Source organism: Cervus elaphus, chromosome 10, assembly GCF_910594005.1.
Source record: "Cervus elaphus chromosome 10, mCerEla1.1, whole genome shotgun sequence".
In the NCBI taxonomy this organism is placed as follows: domain Eukaryota; kingdom Metazoa; phylum Chordata; class Mammalia; order Artiodactyla; family Cervidae; genus Cervus; species Cervus elaphus.
Window position 1 is genome coordinate 54,744,644 of NC_057824.1, and position 21,730 is coordinate 54,766,373.

At 56.5% G+C, this 21,730-nt stretch overlaps 1 protein-coding gene across 1 annotated transcript in view; it reads right to left on the reverse strand.

The window, feature by feature from the left end:
- Nucleotides 1-21,730, reverse strand: part of ELFN1 (extracellular leucine rich repeat and fibronectin type III domain containing 1) — a 57,716-nt gene that overhangs the window by 22,642 nt on the left and 13,344 nt on the right. Inside the window, 1 exon segment of the mRNA XM_043915451.1 lies at nucleotides 2,258-2,409. The gene's annotated coding sequence lies outside the window, so the exon portion shown is untranslated.

Genomic DNA, 21,730 nt, shown 5'->3' on the forward strand with positions numbered 1-21,730 from the left:
AAGGATATTATCGCCACTTCACAGGTTTAAGAAACGGGAGGTCATAAAAGTGAAGTAAGTCAGAAAGAGGACAGTTGCCGTATGAGGCCATGTATATGGCATCTAAAATGTGCCACAGATCAATTCACCTATGAAACAGACTCAGATGGAGGGCAGACTCGTGCAGCCAAGGAGTGGGGGTGGGGAAGGATTGGGAGCTTGCGGTTAGCAGACGCAAACTAGGACACACAGGATGGACAGGCAGCAAGGTCCTACCGTACAGCACAGGCAAGTGTATTCAATATCCTGTGATGAACCCCAGCGGGAAAGCGTGCGCGCGCACACACACATGTAATTGAATCACTTTCCTGTTCAGCAGAAACTAATACATTGTAAATCAAATATACTCCAATGAATTTATTTTAAAATGGGACATCAGAGGTGGTGAGCGACCTTTCCAGCGTTTTACATCCACAACTCGGCAGAGTGGGTTTTGCCCGACACCAAGATCGCGCCAGAGACTCAGGGACCTTGGGGAGACGGCACCACCAAGGGCAGAGGCTCAGGGTGAGGAAGGACTGAGCCGACACCAGAGCCTCAGCCAAACCCTGGCTGACGGGCACCCCCCGGTGCCGTGCCGGTGGCCTGGGGTCAGCACCCCGAGTGCACCCCGCCGGGCCCGAGGAGTCCACGCTCCACCACCTGTGTGGACAGCGCCAGTGCCGTGTGTCAGTCTGGACGCCCACAGCGGGTCTTAGGCTCCTAGGTGGTCAGAGCGGACCCCTCCCCAGATGGTCCTGTCTTCTCGACTTCTCAACAAGTCGATGCAAAGGGCTCTTGGGGACCCCATCCCGTTTCAGATGGGACCTGAGGAGCAGGTGCTGACCACTGTCACACGCAGCTGGTGGCTGTGACGGTCAGAGCCCAGTCCTCCCACCCGACCTCCGTGGCGATATCAGCTAAAGCAGCGAGGCCTTGCCCAGCACCACCTGCGCGTCCTCACACTCACCACCCCCTGGACTGGGGGCAGGGTCGCCACCCGCCACCATGACCAGGCTCTGGCCAACAGCAGGCTCTCGATGGGCGTCTGAAGAATGAGGGACGGAGCAGTGGCCAGGTGGCTGAACCCCACGATCCGGTCCCAGCCCAGCTCTCTGCCCCGCCCTGCCCACCAGGCCCAGCCCCCGCGCCTGCGCGCTGATCCCCACCCAGGCCAGGCCTGCCCAGACCCCCGCTGCCTCGGTTACGGCGGTGGGTTGTCCCCATTGTCTGCGCCCCTCCAGAGCCACCCCCCAGAGGCCTCCGTCTAAAGCCACAGAGAAGCCTGGGGAGTGTGTGATGGAGGAGGAAGCCTCGCGAACTCCCCAGTGCCTCGTCAGCAGAGCGTAAGGTCACGGTCACTTTAAACTCAGCTTACAGAATTCTCTCTACAGCAGGCAGCAGTCTACGAGACACCCCAAACCTGAAGTCCGCGGTCAGTGCTCAGCGCACCGCGTGGCTGACCAACAGCACCCTTGCCGGTTCAGTGAGACGACGGCCCAGCTGTCGGCCCAGATACCCCACAGCACAGGCCCAGGAGCCCAGTCAGAGCTGCCGAGTCAGAGGCCTGGGAAGTGCCCGTGGCCCAGGAAACCGAGACACCAACCGAAGAGGGGGCGTCCGCGACTTCTGGGCTGACGGGAGACAGCCCGTCCGGCCACTCTCCAGCTGGAGCGAGGCGCCAGCAGACACGGCACCGCTGGTCACCGAACCCCCGGCCGCTGCAGGGCAGCTCCGACCCCCTCACTCACTGGGGCATTCAGTCCAGCGTCCGTCTTCAGGATAAAGAGCCTGTCTGCAAGCAGACACAAGGCATGTCAACACGCACGGGCCTCACGGTGGGCACGGCGGTGTACGCTGCAACCCGACGCTGCATCTGTTCCCACAAAGCGGAGAAGACGAAACCTCCTTTAACCCACACAGCACTGGTGCCCCATCGGGGAGGACGCCGACAGGCCGGAGCACAGCCGCCCCAACTGAGACCATTCCCAGGTCTCCTAAAGCCCTGAGCTCCTCCTGTCGGGCCCAAGGGGGCCCTGAAGCCTTGGCCATCTCTCCTCCCTGAGGTGGGCATTGCCGCTGCATGAGAGTTGGACGCTGAAGGCCGTCTGTTTCTGTTGGACAGCGGGTCTCACGGAGGCCTGCAGGCCCGCCCATGACCCAGCAGCCCTGCCTCCAGGTCGTAGGACTTGCCCTGCCCGCCTTGTCCAGACGGCCCATGAGGCGAGGTGGCCCTTACCTTCAGCTCAGGGCCCGCCGGTGAGCTGACCCGTCTGCAGAGCCCAGGCGGGTGGATTCCTCCCCATGGGGGTCGTGGGCATCACCTCCTCATTCCAGGACACGCAGGGAGATGGGGGTCCAGGCAGGACACAGGGTCTCCGGCAGCTCCTGCTGTGTGGAGATAGAGCGAGTGGAGGTAAGGAGGACGTGGGGGCATTTGGAAGACCCCGCCGGCCAGGCACACAGAAGCCTCCGCCCTGGGCGCGCCTGCACATGGGTCACAGAAGAGAAAGGCGGGGGCTTCCGGTACTCGAGGAGGGCAGAGGGCAGGGCCAACGCAGAAACAGAGATGACAGAACCTCAGAGTTCAGGCTGGCTGGGCCTGTGGTCGCTGCTGGGGCTCCGGCCCGCTCCACCGTGTGGTGGCCCAGATGCTGTGCAGGGGCCCCCAGACCCACGCCAGGCTCTGGCCGATGCTTAGGAAGTTTACAGCCGGAGCCCCCGCACCCGCCCACCAGCTGTGACCCGTCATCCATCACTTGCCTGGACCGACCGCAGCAGACCCTGAGTGCCCTCCCAGCCTCGTGAGCCCTCACTCCGCAGTCACTGGATCCCTCTTTGCAGGCAGGGAAACTGAGGCAGGGGGCGCCTCTTGCAGGGAGGGGGGACACAGCAGAGACACAGTGAGAAGTCGGGTCCCTCGCTCTCGGCCTTTCTGACTGCAGGCCTGTGTATCCCAGCTGGTTGGGGGGCTAGGGGCCTGCCCAGAGGAGGTGCTGTCTTTGGGACAAGTGGTTTCTGGGAGTAAGGGGGGCCCTGGGACACCTTTAGCCCCTGGAAGCCTGGCAGCGACGCTCAGGAGGGCCTGAGGGGGTCCCCAGGCTGTCAGCCTGAAGCCCCCACCCCCACTGGAAGCCCCCAGGCTCCGGGGCTGGGGGGAGGGCGCCTGTGGTGCTACAGTGTGTGCAAATAAATGAGTGAGTGGCGTGTAATTACCTAAAATTGTTGGTTAGAAGCGGATGTAAATAACCAAAAAATATGTGGGGAAGTGGGGGGAATGCTCATCAATTAGACTTAATTACTTAACAGCTAATTGAAATAATAATGGATTCATTTGAATATGCTAATGAGGCCAAACCTGCCTAGGAAAAGGTAATTGGAATAAAAATAAAACGCGGGGGCTCAGAAGCTCCCAAGAGACTTCCTGGCCTAGCCGGAAGCTGGGGGACCAGAGGCGGGAGGCCAAAGCTGCTCCCACCCACAGCCTCTGCCCACCCAGGGCGGCCTCCGCTCTCCTCTCCCAGGTCCTGGGGACCCTGACTACGCCAGGTCGGCCTTCCAGCTGCCCAGAGCAGGCAGAAGGGCTGCCTCGCCCACCAGGCCCCAGAGGAGAAACGGGAAGGCGCGCGTGCTGACTGCCTGCTCTATACCCAGTCCTGACTGCAGACTTGGAAGGCCGGGGACCCGCACCCTGCTGCCTGGGCGGCGCCGGGTGGCGCCGGGGCCGAGTGGGCCGGCTCGCAGGCGGAGGAGGAGCAGGCCAGCGCCCGGTCCTGCGCTCACACTGCCCCGCCGGCATCGCTTGCAGACCCACGGATCACACGGGTGCACGCGCAGGCACACCCTCCGGGCCTGTGTGTACCCACTCACTCCGCTTTACTGAAACTCAGCCCCAGCCAGCATCCCACCACGCGGACCCCAGGGGAGGTGGACCACCCCGCCTGCCTCTGACCCCACTCAGCCTTTCCCAGCGGCCCGGAGCACCACCCTGGGGCCCAGCGGGAGCCTCTCTGGGGCTGAGCCTACCCCAGTATTAAGACAGCGCTTGTGCTGCTACCGGAAATCACAGGCCTGAACAGACCAGAGATGCTGGCCTCGCGGGAGCGAGGCGGGAGGAGCCCGGGTGAGGCCAGTGGCTGAGGGTGCGGGCTCGGGGGGCGTGGCCTGGGCGGGAGACCCGGGGAGGGGCGTGGCCTCGGCGGGAGACCCGGGATGCGGAGGCGGTTAGAGAGGGAGCCCGGCGTCCGACCCGTGTGACCTCGGCAAGCCTCAGCTACCCCTCCAAACTACGGGGATGACGGTGACCACCCCTCGCTGGCCACCGCCCAGGCCGGTCTGAACCCACAGGGCTCGGCCCCAGAAGCCCCAGAGGCCCCCTGAGTTGGAGGGGTTGACGGTGACAATCCCCGCCCCTCCCGGGCAGGCGGGCACACACACATGATGCTGGGGGTTCACCAGGGACCCCAAAGGCCTCCCGGGGACTCTGAGTCTCCGATTTACCGAGACTGACCTGTGCCGGGCTTCTCAGGTGGGAGCGCGGGCCCCAAACCTCCCTCAGCTGCCCCGGGGGCCTCGCGGCTATGGCCCACCCCTCGGACAGGTGACCTGGGGCTGGGGGCCGACCGACAGGCCCCAGGCCACACGGTGGGGATACCCGAGGCCTCCCTTCTGAGCAGCGCCGTGGACACGGTCGGGAAGGGGCTCAGCAGCCCACCGCGTCCGGATGCCCCTCCGGCAGCAGAGGTGGGCGGTGGGGGTGGGGGTCCCCAACCCTCCTCCATGGAGGGAGCAACGCGTCCCCCCGAAGACGTCAGTCCGGGTGAGGGTGGGACAAAGGAAAGGCCCAAACTTGACATTTGCATTTCAAGCACTTATATCAGCAAAACAAATACCAGTAATTATACCATTTGCATATTTTCTACCATGATTGTTGGGGAGGGGAGGAGGGGCCCCTGCTGATGCCAGCAGCCCGCCTCCGCAGCTGCGCCGCGCCCCCACCCCCCCCAGGCCCTCTCCTCCGCCCCGCACCACGGGGCGGGGGCGCGGGGACTCCGGGCGGCAGGAAACGTCCCGCTCCACCTGGGCCTGCCTCACGGGTCCGGAGCCAGACCCCGCCTGTGAAGTGGGACCCAGGGTGCACCCCCGACCCGCCGAGCTCAGGCTCGGCTCCTCACCCTGACGCTCCACGGCCTCTCCGCCCCCGGCGTGCGCGCTCCCCCTCACAAAGGCCTCCGCCCCAACCTGACCCCACTGCCCCGCACCACCCAGCCACCCTCTCCGCCTCGCCGGGCCTGGCACGCAGCAGACTCAGCCGTGGGACGCTGCCAGCCCAGGCCCCACCCTGGTGCCGACCCCACAGAGAGGGCGGGGACCCCCCACTCAGAGGGGACTCGTGGGCTGGGGGATGGGACTGGCGGGGGAGGGCGGGGACTGAGCGCCCAGGCCCCTCCCTGGCATCTGCTGTAGGCAGTGCCCTCCTGGGGCGTCCAGAGAGCAGGGGTGCCCCACACGGTCTCAGCTCCCTCCTGCCTCTGGGGGGCTCCGGGGAGCGCTCCCTTCCTCAGCACCCCCACCTCCCTCCACTGCCCGCAGAACTGGACAGACGGCAGACTCCCCCTCGCCCTGCCTCAAGGCTCCTGATACGGCCCTTCAGGGCAGGGTCCCTGGGCTCATCCCAGGCTGGGGACCCGTGAAGGGAACCAGGTGGCTTCTCCCTGCTCTGTCGGGTCCGCGGTGTGGAGTGTCTGGTTTCCAGTGGAGGGAAGTCAGGAGGGAGCGGGGCGGGAGGGGTCCCAGTGGCACCTGAGGCCTGCAAGGAGGACAGGCCGAGGGGCAGCGGAACCCTGCCGGCAGTGTTCCCCAGGCCTGCTCCCTGGGTCGGGAAGCAGACACCCAGCTCAGTCTGGGGCGCTGACGAAGGGGATGGGATGTCCCCGGCCCATCAGAGCTGGGACCCCTGAATAGTGACCACGACAGCGGAGACACGACCAGGCAGCCCCCACCCCGCCCCACCAGGCGGGCACCTCAGTCTTATCACCCTGGTCTCCAGCGAAACCGAGGCTCAGAGGAGTCACTCCACACATGGAGCCGGGACCTGTGCCTGGCCGGCCTGGCCCCCTCCCCACCCCTCCCCCCACCCCGCTTTCTGCAGGACAGGGGTCATCAGTGCCACCCCTCTGCAGACGGGAGACTCAGTCCCAGACGCAGGAGAGAGCGGCCTGTGATCACCCTGGACGCTCCTCAGCCGGCCTGACAGCTCTTTGCTTCTGACTTAAAGTCAGGCAGCGGCAGCAAGGGACGAGGTAATTACAGCTCCCAGGCTGGCTGCAGACACACCACCTCCCCCCCTCCCTTTAATCTCTTCCCACTCAGTCCCGCGGAAGGGAAGCCAGGGCCCCAGGCTTGGAAGTGCAAATGAGGCCCCTTCCCCCTTTAACTTCGAGCGGCAATTAACTCCTCACTTCACACCCCACAGCCCCACAAATTCCAGATGGAGTAAACAGTTAAATATGAAATATTACACCATAAAAAAAAAAAAAAACTGGATGAAAACAGAATTCAATACTTAGCAGTCCTCAGGAGGGAGACAGGCTTTCCAAGCTCTGGAGGGATAGGATAAATTGTACAAGAGAGAGACAGATCTGACCATATAAAAATAAGGTAAAAGAACATTAAAAAAAAAAATAAGATGTACAACATACAGGGAAAACTATTTATAGCAAGTGTGACAGAAATGATAACTTCATTATGTAAAGAATTCAAATTGATTAGGGAACCACTAACAACGTATAAACAAACGGGAGAAACAGACACAAAGGAGAAAACACAGTTGGTTAACAAATATATGAGACAGTGTTCAACTTCTTGCATAATTAGGGAAATGCAAATTTTAAAATTACACTGAGACACCATATAGGCTCATCAAATAAACAGTGATCTAAAAACCACCACCAAAAAAAAAGGCAACTAAAGATAAGTGCTGCGAAGGTTATGGCGAAACTGGCACAATTTTTTTGGAAAGTCATTTGGCAATACAGATAAAAAGCTTCTAAAGTGTGCACAGCTTATAGCAGACAAGAGGCTTAATGGGGAAGCTAAAACTTTCCCTTTGAGACCAAGGACAGCACATGGATGCCTGCTACCACAACTTCTACTCAAAACTGCACTAGTGGGCTCAGCCATTGCAATAAGGCCAGAAAAAGAAATTAAAATGATATGACTCAGAAAGGGAGAAACAACTCTAGTTATTCACAGGTGTTACATAAAAAAAAAGTCCCAAAGAATGTATAAATGCAGTGATGGATGACGGAACTTAGAGCACTAGATATAAAATCCATATTCAAACGTCAAGTGAATCTCTATACATCTGTAGTAAGCAGAACATGAACGCTTATTAAAATTCAACACTGTAAATTGATCCACAGATTCTACGCAATCACAATCAAAATCCTGGAAATTTTTTCTTTCTGTGGAACCTGACGAGCTGACTCTGAAATTTATAGGGAAGAGCCAAGGGCCTAGAATGGTCCTAAATAAGAACAAGGTGGAGTGGGGGGGGGGGGATTACTCATCAGATCGTTTATTACACAACCAAAGGCGCTGAAGCAGTTGCTCGCGGTACGAGATCAGAAAACAAGCCCACGGATCAAACCGGAGGCTCCCCACCAAGCTGGGACCCAGCCCCTGTGATGATCAAGGAGGCCAGTAACTCAGGAAGTCAGACATCCGGGAGGAAAACGAAACCAGACCCCTACCTCACACCGCATGAAAGATCAATTCCAGGCTGATTACAGACCTCAATGAGAAAAGAACCATATACCTAAGGAGATAGCAGAAAAATACATGGACAACCCGGAAGCAAGGAAGGTCTCCTTCCCTTGGACCCACACAAGAACATGATCAACTCTACTCCATAAAAGTGAAGAATTCCCGGGGCTTCCCTGGTGTCTCAGTGGTAAAGAATCTACCCGCCAATGCAGATGTGGGTTCGACCCCTGGGTCAGGAAGATCCCCTGGAGGAGGGCATGGCAACCCACTCCAGTATTCTTGCCTGGGAAGCCCCATGGACAGAGGAGCCTGGTGGGCTACAGTCCATGAAGTCACAGAGAGCTGCAGCTGATCGCACACATGCATAATGCATACTTGAAAGTTGCTATAAGAACAAATCTTAAAACAGTTTTCACCACAAGAAGAAATTTAAAAAGTGAAGAATTCTTGCTCTTGAAAAATAACATAATAAAAACACAAGCCACAGATATTCGAACACAGCCTTCTATCTACTCTAACAATGACATGGTGGGATAGCATCACCCACTCAATGGACATGAACCTGAGCAAACTCCGGGAGATAGTGAAGGACAGGGAAGCCTGGCGGGCTGCAGTCCATGGGGTCGCAAAGAGTCACACACGACTTAGCAACTGAACAACAAGGACAACAATCTACTCCGCGTTGTCCATCCCGAATCCATGGACAACTCCTACAGATTCAAGGGGAAAATACAGGCACCTCAGCAATACAGAAAATGGAGAGAGGTCTTGAAAAGGCATTTCCCAAATGAGGACATCCAAATGGCTCCAGAACATCAAACCATAAAAGATGCTCAACTTCATTATTTATGGAGACAGAAAAGCTTCAGAAGTCTCAGGAGTGTTGTGTTGGGGACGTGGTGAGACAGGAAGACATCCTCTGCTCCGGGGGCCGTTTCACCCCCACGCCGAGGAGGAGACTGACGCACGCCGGTACATTCTGAGCCCAGAGACCCCACCCCGGGTGCAAAGCTCAGACTACGGCACTCACACACAGAGGCTTATCACAGCCCCAGAGCGGGAACCACTCTGATCCAGGCCTAGATAGGGATGCTCTGCAGCAATGAAAATCCACCCATGATGAACGGATAAATCGTCCCCAAGTACGGCTGACCAAAAGAACACGGTCAAAAAGACTATGGATGCAGGGGTTACATTTATGTAAAGTACAGACACGGCCATCCCAGAATGTATCATCTGGGGACGCCGGTTGCTGTGTGTGGGAATGACAAGAGGGCTGTATCACAGAAAAGCTCTTGGAAGGGCTCCCGGGGGCTGGCGAAGTTCCATCGAAGTCTCTCAACCTTGACTGTGGCTGTGCAGTGTCCACACGATGATCATCCTTTCCACGTTCATACATGATTTCAGCACTCTTCTGTACATACTACTCACTGCAAGTATGTGTGCACACTCAGTTACTCAGGCCTGTCCGACTCTGCAACCCCATGCACTGTAGCTCGACAGGCTACTCTGTCCATGGGATTCTCCACGCAAGCACACTGGAGTGGGTTGCCGTGACCTCCTCAAAGGGATCTTCCTGACCCAGGGATCGGACCGCCATCTCCTGCATTGGCAGGCAGACTCTTTTACCAAGGCAGTCACTCAGTTGTATCCAACTCTGTGACCCCATGGACTGTAGTCCACCAGGTTCCTCCATCCATGGGATTCTCCAGGCAAGAATACTGGAGTGGGTTGCCATTCCCTTCTCCTGGGGATCTTCCCAACCCAGGGATCAAACCTGGGTCTCCTACACTGCAGGCAGATTCTTTACCATCTGAGCTCCAGGGAAGCCCTTTACCAATGAGCCACCTGGAAAGCCCATCTGACAATTTGAAAAAGTCCCGGGAGTGGGGGAGGAAAGTTCAGCCCTTGGGCCAACTGTCTTCCTCCCAAGAACCTATCATAAAGAAATAATCCCAGAGAGGAGCTGGGCCAGAGACTTCCACTGCCTCTTAATATAGAAGAGGAAAAAACTGGAAATCACCTAAGTGTTCGCTGTGAGGAGAAGGACTGTGAATCTGTTACAGGACACCCTCTCTAAATACTGCACCATCATTTTAATAATGCTGATGAAAATTTTGCAGCTTGGAAACCGCTCAAGATCTGTGAATGATCAGAGCCAGCAGTTCACTCCCAGATGGACAGAAACATGAACATACACCCGCAAACCACACGTGCAAGGGTGTTCTTAGCAACACCATTCAGAGCAGCCCACGCTGGAAACAGCTCCTCAGTGCCAGAAGGGACCGACAGATGGGGACGTCTGCACACCTGGGAATATTACACAGCAATGAAGATGGAGGGGCCATCACGTCCAACAGAGGAACGTGATTCTCACGAGTGAAGCGTGCAACAAAAGCAGCCAGACATGAAGAGCGTGTGATCTGTGATTCCGTTCACACAACGTGAGAAGACAAACCTGTGCTTGTTGTTGAGTCACCAAGTTGTGTCTGACTCTGTGACCCCATGGACTGAGGCGTGCCAGGCCCTGCTATCCATGGACTTCCCAGGCAAGAATACTGGTGTTGCCACTTCCTGCTCTGGGGGATCTTTCTGTCCCAGGGGTCAAATCCACCTCTCCTGCATCGGCAGGCGGGTTCTTTACCACTGAGCCAGCAGCAAAGTCCGTCAAAACGATGCCGCTAGAAGCCAAAACTGTGGTCACCCATGGGCGGTACATGACCCCAAAAGGCCAAGAGGTGACTTCCAGGAGCTGGTGGGTTCTGCCTCTTGACGGAGGTGCTGGTTACACTTGATGAAAAATTCAGTAAACAGTACCTTGGGGTCTGTGTGCGTCTCTGTAGGTAAGTTATGATTCAGTTTGTTGTGTGGTTTTTTTTTAAGGGTGATTGATACCAACACTGTAACAAACCGTCATCCTCAAATGAAGAAGAGCCTAGAAGGCCATTCTCCAGGTGGGACCACAGTTCATTTCCCCTTTGAGCATTTTCCTAATTTGCTTTAGAGAAGAAATAGTTCTCTTTGGAAATAAAAAAAATAATTGGGAAATAATACTTATTACATATATTAAAATGCCAGGCCAAAAAAAAAAAAAAAGTGCTGGTGCTAATTAACATTTTGCAATCCAGGATGGCCTGATGCTTCGATGTTGGGAGAACTCAGGGCTGATGCTAACGTGCCTGGGGCCCTCACCCCACCTTCTGCGGCTGCAGCCCCGTCACCCCTCGGCCGACAGGAGCTGACGTGCTAATCTGCTGAGCAAAGGCAGAGCCAGCTCGGAGGGTGCGAAGCAGGAGACAACCGCAGCGAAGGGGAGGCGGGAACGCCGGGGAGGCAGGAGCCTGATGAGTCCTATGCAAGAGCTGTAAATTTGATAAGTGCTTATTAGAAATATGAGAATGAGGCTTCAAATGTGCCTGTCTGCCTGAAGTGATGGCTGAGGTACCCTCAGACTCTCGCTGGCTAAACGCGGTAAGCTGTTCCACTGTAGATGCAAAGTTAAAAAACACATCTAGACAGAAGTGAGATCCCCAGAAGAGCCTGTCACTGTCCTGGGGGCTCCAGAAAACCCTCCTTAGAAACGGGCCAGAAAAGCGGCAGGACCCCCACACCCTCCACCATCGGTCCAGTGACTGGCTCCTTCCTCAAGGCGGTCCAGGACCCCAGCCCCCAGTCCACCCGGCCAGCTGAGCTCTGAGCTGGCACAGCAAGCACCCACGGGTGCTGTGTTCCAGGCCATTCTCTCTTCACTCGACCCGGGCAGGTGGCCCCGGTTGGGGACCCAGGCGGCAGGTGAGCACCGAGGCTGAGCGCAGCCTGCCAGGATTCCCCTTTATCCCCGCTGCCGGGCAGCCTGGGACAGGTGCCGCCCTCCCCGAGGGCCCCGGCAGGGAGGCCCGTGCGCTCCAGCCCGGCCGACACCTGCTCAGGCCCATCTGCCGACGATGACACACACCTTCCCGCTCACGACGGCAACACTGATAAAAGCAGAAAAAAGACACATTCCCAGAAGAATATGGTGGGGGGCGGGCAGATTCTTGAAAGGGCTGGAAATCAAAGAGGAAATAAATGTGCCCACGGTGAGCTGTCCTCCTCCCGCTGGGAGCTCTTCTGACAGATGAGACCATAGTCTCGGGGCCCCACGGCCAGTGAGCAGGAGTTGGGCAGGAACCTGACCCCAAACACTCCCGCCAGAGCCTCGCCTCTGCGTGGGCCATGGACCCGACGTTCAGCGCCAGCAGAGACAGGCAGCGGGGGCTCGCCGAGGCCAGGGACAGCCTCCTGGTCTGTGCACCCCCCCCCACCACCCAGACATCCTCAGCAGGGCGGATGGGCAGAAGGGGCTGTCATCCTCGCCGGGCCGAAGCCCCAGGCTCTCATCTGCGCCTCTATGAGTGGACACGGGCAGGAGACCCTGCCGGCCACTCCCTCCGGGGCCTGAGCGGCATCTCTTCTGCCAGAGGGTGGGGGCTCCTCCTCCCCAGGACCACCAGCACCCCGTCCTCTGACCCCGCCCCACTCACAGCAAACCCTCTGACACCCCATCTCCCCGGACGTCCACACACCTGCCGGGAAGCCCCAGCCAGAAAGGGTAGGGGCTTCTCCCAGATCTCAAGGCAGATGGTGGGGGGACTTGGGCCCTGGCCTGGACCAGCGCTCAACGCCGCCTCCTCCAGAAAGCCTCCCCAGCCTGCCGACATGGAGGGAGCCGGCGGACCGCCCCAGGCCACGTCCGCTGGGCCCTGTCCTCCAGCACCGCGCTCACTTCTGCGTCTGCACGCCACCCCCACTGACGTCAACTCCACATGGGAAGGGCCCGCGTCGCTTCCTGGCGGCTACACCAGCTCAGGCCAAGCACGCAGACGCGCTCCACAGGGGCTCACCGACAAGGACAAGGACTGGCCTCCCCCCCCCCAGGCCTGGCGCGGGGCCGGGGGGCCCACGAGGCTCGCTGAGTGAACCTTGAACCAGTGAACGGGAGTCAGGGACGCCTTCAACCAGCCAGGCTTTCAGAGTGCGGGCGGGGCGGGGCTGTGCCCACTCCTCTGCCTCCGGTGGGCTCCTGCCTCCACCTGCCTGGCCCCACGGCTGGTGCAAGGGGGAGGGCGCAGGCTGGCACTGGGAGTTGGGTCCCCGTCACTCTGGACTGAGGCTGGTTCTCAGGTGTTGAGGGGACGAAGGTGTCCAGCATCCGGACCAGCAGGAGCATTGAGTGGACGTCACGAGGGGAGGCAGGCGTCACAGTCCTGGCCGGGCTGGGGGTGGAGCAGGTTCCAGGTCGGAGGGCCGGTTCCTCCTCCAGCACCGAGTGAGCGCAGGACTGCAGAGCTGAGCAGCGGCGTGCCCTGCGTCGTTCATGATGCCACGTGAGCGGCGACGGGCACAGAGGCAGGAAGGCGGGCGAGGGGCCCCCAACGGCCCCAGGTGGAACAGGAGGCTGCGTCTGGCCCCCGCAGGAGGGATGCCCCCACACCTGCGGCCAGGCAGCGGGCAGCAGCCTCGCCCTGCGTTGATGGGCAGCTGGGTGGTCAGGACAGGGCCTCCCAGGGCGCCCACCGCCCTTTCACAGGAAGCGTTTGTTTTCTTCTGCAGTGCATCTCAGGCTAGTTCCTATGAGACCCAGAAACTCTAGTCTGGTTCCCACCCCCACCATGCAGGGTCAGCTGCCTGTGGCCTCAGGAACCCAGACAGGCCCCAGGCGAGGTGTGCGGCTGGAGGACCTCAGGGCCAGTCCGGAAGAGCCCGGCCGCCCAGACGCGGCGACCGTGATGCCTTCTGAGCCTGTGTCTCTGCCCTCACTCCTGCTAGAATCTCCACACCTGGGCAGCGGGTTGGGGGGTCACCCCCTTGAGGGAGGGGTTTCCTTTCTCTAGGCGGTGGGGGACACTCCGGCCCCCTTTCATCCCCGCAGCAATGCCTGTGGGTGACTGAGAAGCCAGAAGTCCCCTTCTCTGTCCTCACCCCCCCATCCTCCCAGGCCCTTTGTGACGTCACTGCTGTTGCCATGGGAACGCTGCCAGCTGAGCAGATGACTTCACGGGCGGGCAGACGGGAGGAGCGGGACTGGGCCTGCCTGGTCTTGCAGCAAAGGCCGCGCTCGGGTGACCGGCCACACAGCACAGGACGCAGGGAAGCCACCTGCCCTGGCCGACTCCTTCCAGATAGAGGGTGGCGGGGCCACATCTGCCCAGAGAGGTGGGCAGGCCGTGGCTGAGGCTGTCCACAGCCTCGGTTTCCCTCTCAGAAGGCAGGAGCAAGTCCAGGAGCCCAGCACTTCCAGAGGACTCCCCGCTGCGTCGGGCACCCGTGGGGGCGGGGCGCTGTTCAGCGGTGAAGGCCCTGGCACATCCTGCGTGAATCACAGCCAGATGGGGACTTCCGGAAGCTTCCCACCTGCTCCTGCTCTGGGGGTGTGTTTCCTGGGCAGAGGAAGCACTTCCCCATCTTCCGGGAGCCCCCACCTGCTCCTGCTCTGGGGGGCATTTCCTGGGCAGAGGGGAGCACTGCCCCATCTTCCGGGAGCCCCTATCCCGGGGCTCTGATGCTCTTGGCTCTCTAGCCGCCCCTGGGGACCCCACCACATGCACCCACCTGTCAGCACCGATCCAGGTCTCCCAGACACCTGCTCCATTCCTGGGGTTGCCATGGGGACGAGCCAGGGCAGGCAGCGTGTTCAGGTGGGGCCCTGGGCACCCCTGAGGTTCCGCAGAAGCTGGGCACACAGACAGGTCTGCAGGTGTGCCCACGCCATGCCCACACGTGTGTGCACGCTTGCACACACACCTGCGTGTTCTAACCTAGAGGTGGGACCGCATTCGGGGTAGATACAGGCTGTGCATGGCATGTGCCTATCCAGGGGCACGGGCGGCCCAACTGGGCCTCCCCTGGACCTTGATCCCTGACCCCCACGGCCCAGCACGTGGTCGGGGGGAAGCAGGCACCTTCTTTTACTGTCTCCTTTCATTCAACTCTCAAGGTGGGGATTCGGGAAGCTTCCCTCAACTCCCGACTAGAAACAAGGCCCAGAGACAGGAGGAGCTCGTCCAAGGTCACAGAGCCCTCGGACAGTCCGGGAGGTTGTGCGGGGAGGTCCCAGCCCTGCCTCTCCCCCGCCACCCCCCCCAGCTGCAGTCCAACCTGGTGCCTCCCATCTATGACCCCACATCTCCCGCAGACAGTGGGGTGCAGGAGAGCAGGTCTCCACACCGAGAGCATCGCGCGGCAGCCCAGCCTCTGCTGACGGCATGGACACCTCCTGGCCGCCCCTGCTGGCCTCAGGTCCGCCCGGCCAGGCCGAGGAGAGACAAGCCCCTCCCCCAGGCAGGAGGGGGCCTCTGCCCCACAAACCGAGCAGCCCGGCCTGGCCCGCAGCCTCTGACGGCCCAGCCGCAGGCAGGCAGGCCGGACGGAGCCGTCCCGGCCTCAGTGAGCAGCCCTGGGGGGTGGGGTTGGCTGCAGCGCCCGGGCGGGAGTCGGGGGACGTGGGTGCCAGCAGCCCCTCCCCCAGGCCCCATGGTGGCTCCTAACCTCCCAGCCACCCTGCCTTCCACTCAGCCCACCGGTCACGGGCAGGGGGAGAAACTGAGACCCCGCGTCAGAAGTGGCTGCCAGGAGACAGAAGCCGCCAGGAGGGTCTGGCCGGGATCGGGTCGCTGCACACACAGCCTGGACGCCACCCTGCCAGTCACACGGTCATCCCGAACACCTGGCCGGCCAGGCACTGCTGGGCTGGGCAGCTAGAGGTTGGTCAGGGATGCAGAGCGGCCTTTAACTACCCCGGTGATTTCACGCCACGGCGTCCTCCTCCTCCCCAGCCGCCTGAGGCACCCGGCCACGCGATGGACGCCTAATGAGCTGTGAAGGTCCATTTTTCAAAGTTAAACATTTCCCGGGCTCCCTGGCCCAGCCTCCAGACGCAGCCGAGTGGCATCCTGGGTGTGGGGCCAAGACAGCTGCTCAGGGAGGCCAGCGCCCACGGGGACTCCACAGCACCCTGGCTCTCACTGCCCCCCTGGGGTCCACGGAAAACCACCCAGCGGCCAGCCCGAGGGGCGCTGAGGTGGCGCGGACAAGGCTGGGCAGCGGGGCCTCAGCCCAGCGCAGACTTCACGTGGGGAACCCTGCCCCTGCCCCACCTCACAGAGGGGAGACTGGCGGAGGGGCCGCGAGTCCCCCAGCAGCAGCCTCGAGGTCTCACCCACCTCGGGGGAAGGGCGGAGGACCTGCAGGGCCATTCAAGGGGCAGCGTGGGTGGAGACCCCAGACCCCCGGCACACCCCAGGTGTATCCAGGAGGGCTCCAGCTGACCCCTGTCAGCCAGGACCACTGCTAGCCTCTGTGTGAGGTGGCCGGACTCCTCGGTCAGCCCCTGCCTCGCTAGGGGGACGGGCTGGCAGGAGGCCTGAAAGTGGCCTCTGCAGGTTGGGGCTCAAGCCTCAGCTCTGTAAGTACCCACCTCTGTGAGCTCGCCCCAGCCACCTCCCTGGCCCTCAGGACCTCCACCTGCCCTCTGGGGCCATTTGTCTCTGAGCCAGGGGCCGTCTGCATTCCCATGTCTTCCAAACCTCTGTCCATGCTGACACTGTCTTTAGTCCCTGTAGGTGCCTCTACCCGTCATCCATTCACCCACCATCAGCAATGCATCCATCCTCTACTCACTCATCTTTCAGCCATCCATTCACCTGTTCATCAATCATCCATCCTTCCTTCCTTCATTCCTCACACATCTGTCCACTCATCCACCATGCATCTCACCATCCACTTTATTCATCCATCATCCATCCAGTTCATCCATCCATCCATCCATCATCCATCTCATCATCCATCCAGTTTGTTCATCCACCATCCATCCACTCATCCATCCATCCATCATCCATCCAGTTTGTTCATCCACCATCCATCCACTCATCCATGCATCATCCATCCATCCATCCATCCATCTTGTCATCCATCCACCCTTCCAATTATCCTCCATCCATTTTATTCATCATCCATTCATATCTATCTACAAACCCACCACCTCAGCCATCTATCCATCCACTTATGAAGAGTAAGTCAGACAGTCCTGGGCCAGGGCTAGAGCCCAGTCCCTGAATCCTGACCCAGTGTCCTCTCCAGGATGCTAGCTACGCAAACAGCTCCAGGAGTCCCCATTCTGTCACTGGCATTGGCTCTGCTCCCTGTCAGCTTGGGGAAGGGCTCCCATCTCCACTCGAGGGATCTTGGAGACAACCAAAAGCCAAGGGACCCAAGAAGCCCCCAGCACTGGCCCTGCTTCAGGGGCCATGTGAACTTGGTCAAGAAGCTCAGACCCCCATCTGCGACAGACACACGACTGCGGAGGCTTCACTCTGGGCCACACCGAGACACGCGGCGGTAAACGGACAACGTGGTGGGAGGGTGCGCCAAAATGAGGGAAAATAAAGCGACAAGACACGTTCTGCCCTCGCCACCGATTCCACAGCTTCCCAAGGGTTCCAGCTGAGGTGGACTAAACCTACCCAGAGGAGCCCTCAGCAGACCCAGGCAAGCAGGACCATCTGAAACCCCCACATTATGCCAAACACCCAGAAACACATGCGTGATCCCTTAGCAGCCCACACCTGTGGGGTCCACGCTGGGAACTGGGCTTCTTCCCCATGCGTCCCTTGATCCTATGATTCCCTTGCTTGCCCATTTGTACCGTCAGACCCCAGACACATCATATCAACGGAACAGAGACCAAGGCCATGGACAGCCTTGAAACTGTGCTCACACACTGGCAAGCACGTTCGCGTGCATGATGAACACACACAGGGTGCCCTGTAGACAGACCAGGCTAAGAAACAATGTCATTACTCAGCTACAAAAAACAACGGGCTTTTGAAAAACAAAACTTGGATGAACCTCCAGGAAATTTTGCTAAGTGAAAACAAATCCAAGCCCCAAAAGTTACATACCATGTGATTGCATGCATACAGTATACTTGAAAAGACAAAACTCATAGAAATGGAGAACAGATTAGTGTTTTCCAGGGGTCACAGATGAGGTTTGGGGGAGGGAGCTGAATGTGGCTATGTGGCTATAAAAAAGCGATAAGGATTTCTGGATTGATGGAAATGTTCTGTATCTGGACTGTATCACTGTCAACATCCCAGTTGCCATATAGTTTTGCAAGATGTTACTCCTGGGGAGAAATGGATAAAAGGTACCAGGGATCTCTCTGAATTATTTATCATGAATGCATGGGATCTACAACAGATCGCAAAATAAAAATGTTAAAATGGATGAAATAATGCATTGAAAATGGGTGGTGTTTTTAATAAAAGGTGTAAGATCAACTGGATTTATGTGAAAAGAAATGAAGCGGAATCCCTACCTCACACCATAGAATAAAAATTAATTCCAGATGGACTGAAAGTCTCAAGGTCAAATGCAAAACAATAAACCATCTAGAGGAACCTCTTCAGAAACTTGAAGTGAAAAAAGATTTTGCTTTAAGCTAACAAAAAGCACCAACTCTGAAGGAAAACGTGGACTACATCAAAATGAAGAACTACTCATTAAAAGACATGAATGGGAGAGGGAAATGTCAAGACATAGGGTAGGGGGAGATACTTAAAACCTACATAATCAAGATTGGAAAAGAGTATAAAGAATTCCTACAGGTGTATAAGATGAAGGCAGGAATCTCAACAGAAAGAAATGGGTAAAAGTTTTGAACAATATTTGGTCAATAAACACAGGAAAAGGTGCTCATCTTTTAGTAGGGGTAAAATGAAAAGGACAGTATCCAATGTTAACAAGGATGCAGAACAACCAGGACTGAACTGGGGCTGACAGGTGGGGAGGCCTCAGGAGAGCAGGAACTCCAACAAGCACTTCTGAAAACTGGCAACATCTACTCAAACTGAGCACACACCATGTATAACCCCACTGCTAAGTTTCTGTCCAACAGAAACGGTGCACATGCCCACCAAAAGGCAAGTGAAAGAATGCTCATGACAGTACTAGCCACAGTCGCTGGAGACTGGGAAAAACCCAAACGTCCGTCAGCAGTAGGAAAGACCAAAGGAAAAGGAATACCAGGCAACATAGATGACATGTACAACACCGACATTACGGATCTCACAAAAATGTGCTGAGTAAAAAAAGCTGGCCTCAGAAGAATACATATTGTGTAGCTCATGGCTCAGATGGTGAAGAATCCACCCGTGATGCAGACCTGACTTCAATCCCTGGGTTGGGAAGATCCCCTGGAGGAGGGCATGGCAACCCACTCCAGTATTCTTGCCTGGAGAATCCCATGGACAGAGGAGCCAGGCGAGATACAGTCCACGGGGTCGCAAAGAGTCAGACATGACTGAGTGACTCTCACACACTCACACACACACACTCATATAAACCATAAAAACAGGAAAAACTATAGGATTAAAAATCAGAAAAGTGTTTCTCTTTAAGGAGAAAAGAGGGGGTAACAATCACATGAGAACACGAAGACAACCTGGGAGGCAAGTCATGTCTTATTTCTTGAACTAGTTGGTTCTGAAACGAATTTCCCTTTGCAGCAATTCACGGAGCTGCCTGTTTTTTAAAGTTGTGTTTTTAGAAGGTGGCACCACAAGATGGGTCTTCCAGCACACTGGAGGGAGAGGGTTGCCAAATCCTTTCCCCCAAACTGTAAAAATAGTAAAAAATGATCAAAAATAACCATTTCAGTATCCTCAAAATTGACCAAAAGGCATTTATCCAGGAAACACGATTAAAACATTGAGTAAGTCAGGGAAAATCTGTGATATTCTTACCTGGAACTGCTTCCATCTCCCCACTCCAGGCTCGGCTGGGACATCGCCCGAACAGGACAGCAGTGTGCAGGCCACGGAAACCAGAAGCGTCACTGCCAGAGGCTGATTTGATTTAGAGCAGAAGGCACAAGACTCGGGCTCAGCAGCAGGGATGTCAATAGTGAGCAGCAACCTCAGTGGCGAGTGAGTGAGGAAAGCCAACTGTGCCGCCAGGCTGAGGCTGCGATCCTGGCTGGGGCGGCCACAGGCCAGGGGACTGGCTGGAAATCTGGCCGAGAAAGACACGAGATGTGACCGCTGTAGACGTGCTCGATAAACTCTCCATATAAACCCGACTGATGGGCAGCACGCCTGGGGGACAGCAGACGGAGCCCAAGAAACTCACACGTCCCTGGCCCACCAAGAGCCTGGGGACACACGCAGAGGGGACGCAAGAGAGTCTGGCAGAGAGTACAAGGCAGAACAGACTCGAAGCCGCCTGGTCCTTGAAGGTGCCCCTAAACCCACGTGTGGATCCATCAGCAGACAGCAAAAGCCTGACACAACCTCTGACCGATCACTGACTGGCCACTAAGCTAAGCAGACACCGAGAGGATCCCTAGGAAGCCGAAATTTAAAAGAAAACCAGGAGTTTGTTTTTTAAGACAGACTAAGCAAAGACATCAATCATCACACATCAGTGGACATGGATTTCAAAGTTTTAGTCCAGGCAAATTACCCAATAAACAAATAAAATAAACAAATTTAAAAACCTAGCAAATGGGGGTGGGGGGGTGGGAATCAGAATCCAGAGGTGCTACAGGATGTTGTCCAAAATGCCCATTTTCAACACAAAATTACAAGATATGCCAAGGAGCAGGAAAAGGTAACTCACACTCAAATAAAAGGCAGTCAATAAAAACTGTCACAACGTCACAAGACGTTGTGGTGTACAGCAAAGACTTCAAAGCAGCAATCATAAATCTGTTTTTAAAAAGGGCAAAAGACAATCATGTTTAAAGATGAAAGGAAAATATTATGACATGGACTCAAAAAACAGAGAACCTAAATGAAGAGAGAGGAATTATTCAGCAGAATTTTGGAATTCAAAAGTGTAATAACTGAAGTGAAAAACTCATGAAGGGCTCAACAGTCAATCTGAGATGGCAGAAGAAAGAATCAGTGAACCTGAAGATAGATCAAAATAAAGTATCCAATCTAAAGAACAGAGAGAAAAAGTAGAGGAGGACTTCCCTGGTGGCCCAGGGGCTAAGACTCTGCACTCTCAATGCAGGAGACCCGGGTCTGATCCTTGGTCAGGGAACAAGATCCCATGTGCCGCAACTAAAGTTCCCACGTGCCGCAATAAAGATCTCGCATGTTGCAACTAAGATCTCATGTTTAAATAAATAAATATTTATTGGTGCATCCAAATAAATAAATCTTTTTTTAGGAAATAGATAAGGAAAATAAAGTGAGCCTGAGACATCTGTGGGCGACAACATCAAGGGCTTGGTACCAACATATATGTGACAGAAGTCCTAGGAGAAGAGAAGAGAAAGGGGTAAGAAAATATTTCAAGAAATAAGAGCTAAAAACTCCCCAAATTTGATGAAAAACATTCATCTAGCAGATGCAAGATCAACAAACCCCAACAAGGATGAAAACAAGAAACCCACACCTACATACATCATAATCGAAGCGCTGAGAGACACAGATGATGGAGAAAAGATCCATCACAGCCAACACGGTCAGCGGCCGACTTCCCATCCAAGACTGTGGAGGGGAGAAGGCACTGGAAAGGCATGCTCAGCTTGCTGAAAGAATGTCGACCGAGAATTCCATACCCCATGAAACTGTCCTCAGAGATGAAGGCAAACTAAAGACACGCGTAGACAAAGGCCGAGAGAATTTGGTGCCAGTAGCCCCTGATTCAGAAGAAATTTACTAAGAACTTCGGGCTGAAAGGCAGTCACGTCCAGGGTAATTCAAATCCACAGAGAGAGATGAGTGCCAGACGAACATAAAAGACTATAAATGCATTGTCTTCTCTTCCATTCCCTTAACTTCTTTTAAAAATGTAAGAGTACATACAGCATCAATTATAACACTACATTGCTGTTATGACTAGCATATACTGATGTACTTTATAAGACAATTTAGCACAAAAGAGGGAGGGGAAA